Raw genomic sequence first — 4410 nt, 5'->3', positions numbered from 1 at the left:
TTTACACCCTCGGAAACCCTGTACAGGGTCGCTATGGGTCGGAAATGACTCGAAGGCACTTAACAACAACAACAAAATATATATATGTAGTAAGACAAAAAAAGGAGTCCTGGTGTGGTGCTGTTCGTGCACAGGACTGCAAAGTTGGTTTGATCTGCAAGTTCAGCAATTCAAGTTCACCAGTCGCGCCTTGGAAATCCTAAACAGGGTCATTATGGATCAGAACCAAGTCAACGACACTTAACAACAACAACAAAAAGATTTTTAAAATCATTAAAAATTCAATTAATCAAAAAAAAAAAAGAAGGCAAAAAGTAGGAAAAAATGAACAAAGAATAGATGTAAAAAAGAGAAAGCAAACAGTATGTTTAAGCAATTTTAAAAAGCAGCTTTAGGAAGAATTTCTAGTTTTACTTAAATAAAATTTGTATGTTTTTCTTTAACTTTTTCTGATTAGTCTTATTAAGAAGCAATTTTTGTTGAATATCCGTGGATATAAATATCTGATTAATGAAAGGTATGATTTAAAAAATAATTTAGCCTATCTCTATTCTTCCATCACTTGTCTGTCGGTTTGTTGTATTGTGATGACTTGTGTGTTTCTATGACGCTGGAAGCTGTGCCAACAGTATTTTAAATACCAGCAGGGTCACCCATGGTGGACAGGTTTCAGCAGAGACAGACGAGGAAGAAGGAGAGGTGGACTACTTCTGAATGCTTAGCCACTGAAAACCTTACGAATAACTGCAGAGTCTTGTCAGACATAGTCCCATAGATGAAAACATTATGGATAGCAGCAGAGCATTATCAGATATAGTGCCTGAAGATGAGCCTCTCAGGTTGGTTTGTTGTTGTGAAGTGCTGTCGAGTCTATTTTGACCCATAGTAACCCTGTATAGGGTTTCCTAGGAGCAGCTAGTGGGTTTGAACTTCTGAGTTTATGGTTAGTAATCCAGGATTTAGCTAATATAGGTAGGTACTATCATCATATATGGATGAGGCTCAGAGTATCTGAGTGATTTTTCCAACAGTGCATAAATACAACATTGCAGGGAGAATGCATAAAAAAATTCTACATGGAGGAAAAGATGTATTCATCACTTCCTAAGAATTTTTACAATCATTTGCACGTAAATCAAATGGAATCCTGCACATCATGAAAAAATGGTTCAATAAGAAACCGTTAAATACAAGCATATTGTCTTTTCTAAGTCTAGTTGTTAGGAAAAGTTGAGGTTTGACAACAACAAATCTAATTTATCAGACAACTGCCCAGAAAGATGCTGAGCAAAGTTGTATCACCAGCATATTGCATGTTGTTAATGCATCTTCCTCCAATCCTGGTATCATATTCTTCCTCATATAATCCAGCTCCTCAGATTATTTGCTCAGCATAAAGATTGAATAAAGTAATGATACTGCTCAATGATTTCCACATTCCATTGGGTCATCTCTCTTTGGAATGGGCACAAATATGGATCTCTTTCAATCAGTTGACCAGGTAGTTTTCTTCCAAATTTCTTGGCATAGATGAGTGAACGCTTCCAGTGCTTTATTAGTTTGTTGAATCAATTCAATTTGTATCCTGTCAATTCCTGGAGCCTTATTTTTCATCAGTGCCTTTAATTTCAGTTTAGACTTCTTCCTTCAGTACCATCAATTCTTGATTATATGTTACCTCTTAAAATGGTTGCACATCAACCATTTCTTTTGGGTACAGTAACTGTGTATTCTTTCCATCTTCTTTTGATGCTTCCTGCATCAACCAATATTTTGCCCAAAGAATTCTTCAATATTGCAAGTCGAGGCTTGAATTATTTTAAATTCTTTCCGTTTGAGATATACTTAGCTTTTTCTTCCCTTTGGGTTTCTAACTCCAGGTCATTAAGTATGTCAATATAATACTTGGCTTTGTCTTCCTGAGCTGCATTTTGACTTTTTATGTTCAGCTCTTTCACTTTCTCATTCCTTCCATTTGTTGTAGCATATCTACGCTGGAGAGCAAAATTTACAGTCTCTTCTAATATCCATTTTGGTCTTTTCGTCCTTTCCTGTCTTTCATCTGCTTATAACAGATTTTTAATGGATCTTCCTCCAACCCTGATGCCATGCTGATCTTCATATAATTCTGCTTTTCAAATTATTTGTTCAGCATTCAGATTGAATAAGTATCATGAAAGGATACAACTCTGGCACACATCTTTCCTGATTTTGAACCATTCACTTTCCCCATGTTGGTCTATGTACAGATTCTTTCTGAGCACAATTAAATGTTCTGGAATTTCCATTCTTCGCAATGTTATCCATAATTTGTTATGATCCACACAGTTGAATGCTTTTGTATAGTCAATAAAACACAAGTAAATGTCTTTCTGATATTCTCTGCTTTCAGCCAAGATCCATCTGACGTCAGCAATGATACCTCTTGTCCTCTTCTGAATCCAGTTTGAATTTCTGGCAGCTCCCTGTCCATGTACTATTGCAACCGTTATTTGTTTTTCCTTTTGTTTTGTTTTGTTTAAAATTATCTTCAGCAAAATCTTACTTGCATGTGATAGTAATAATATTGTTCGATGATTTCCATATTCTGTTCTGTCACTTTTCCTTGGAATGGGCATAAATATGGATCTCTTCCTAATGGTTAGCCAGGTAGCTGCCATCCAAGTTGCTTGGCATGAATGAGTTGTTGGTGTTATTGTTGTTAAGTATCGTGGAGTCAGTTCCGACTCATAGTGACCCTGCACAGGGTTTCCAAGGCTGTAAATCTTTACGGGAGCAGAACAGCTCATCTTTCTCCCACAGAACCGCTGGTAGTTTCAAACTGCTGACCTTGAGGTTGGCAGCCCGACTTATAACCCCTACGCTACCAGAGCTGAATGAGTGAGCACCTCCAATTCTGCATGTTTGTTGAACCTGATGATCTGTTCATAAACCTTCACTCAATTCACAATAAAAAGTGTTTTTAAAAAATAAATATTTCAATTTGTATTCTGTGATTTCCTGGACCCGTTTTTCACCGATAACGTTGAACTTCTTCCTTCAGTACCACTGGTTCTTGATGGTACCTATGCTACCTCTTGAAATGGTTGAACATTGACCATTTCATTTTGATACAGTGACCCTATCTTTTCCTTCTATCTTCTTTTTATATTTCTGCCCCATTCAATATTTTCACCAGAGAACCCTTCAATATTTCAACCCAAGACTTGAATATTTTCTTCAATTTTTTCAGCTTGAAAAATGGCATCCCCTTTGGTTTACTAACTCCAAGTCTTTACGCACATTTCATTACAATTCTTTACTTAGTCTTCTTAAGCTGCCTTTTGAAATTTTTTCTTCAGTGTTTTCATTTCTCTATGCTCAAAAGTAAGTTTCAGAGTCTCTTCTTAAATCCATTTTGTTCTTTTTTTTCTTTCCTGCCTTTTAAGTGACATTTTGCTTTCTTCATGTATGATGTTTTGATGTTATCCCACTAGTCCTCTGGTCTTTGGTCATTAGTGTTCAATGCATCAAATCTATTGTTGAGACGATGGTCTCTAAATTCAAGTGGGATATACTCAAGGTCACATTTTGGCTCTCATGACTTATTTTAATTTTCTTCAGCTTCAGCCTAAACTTGTTGAACTTGTCATAGCCTGCCCCTGGCCTTGTTTTGGCTGATGATATGGAACGTCCCCACCATCTCTTCCCACAACCACGTCTTCCCACAAATGTAGTCAATTTTATTCCTGTGTATTCCATCTGGTGAGGTCCAGGTGTATATATCACCTTTTATGTATTGTAAAAAAAAAAAAGATATTTGCAATGAATGAGCCATTGGTCTTACAAAATTTTATCATGTAATCTCCAGCATCTTTTCTATCAAGGTCACATTTTCTAACTACCATCCTTCCTCTATGTTTTCAACGTTCATATTCCAATCACTAGTAATTGTCAATGTATCTTGGTTGCATGTTTGCTCAATTTCAGACTGAAGAACTTGGAAGAATTCTTCAATTTCATCATCACTGACTTTAGTGGTTGGTACGTAAATTTGAATAAGTGATATTAACTGACCTTCCTTTTAGGCATATGAATATTATCCTATCACAGACAACGTTATATTTCAAGATAGATCTTGAACAAGCTTTCAAGAGAGAACCTAGATCTAGAGGGTATGGAGGAAGGTAGAATCTCCACTGAGTTTTATTCAATCTGTCTGGGCAGGGCTGATGAAAGGAGATGCAGATAGGTCTCTTGTGATATGATAATGAATAATTGTTATCAGGACTGATTGTGAGGGTTGGAAATGTAAAGGTAGATATTTTGTAGCAAAAGGAGGGGAGTGATTGACTTTGCAGTCTAAGATCGGAGGTCCCTGGGACCATCAAGGGAGAAGAACGGAGAGCGGGACCCTGTCCAGAGAAGCAG

This window comes from Chrysochloris asiatica, unplaced genomic scaffold, assembly GCF_000296735.1.
Source record: "Chrysochloris asiatica unplaced genomic scaffold, ChrAsi1.0 scaffold00003, whole genome shotgun sequence".
Classification (NCBI taxonomy): Eukaryota; Metazoa; Chordata; class Mammalia; order Afrosoricida; family Chrysochloridae; genus Chrysochloris; species Chrysochloris asiatica.
This window is presented reverse-complemented; position numbering follows the sequence as displayed.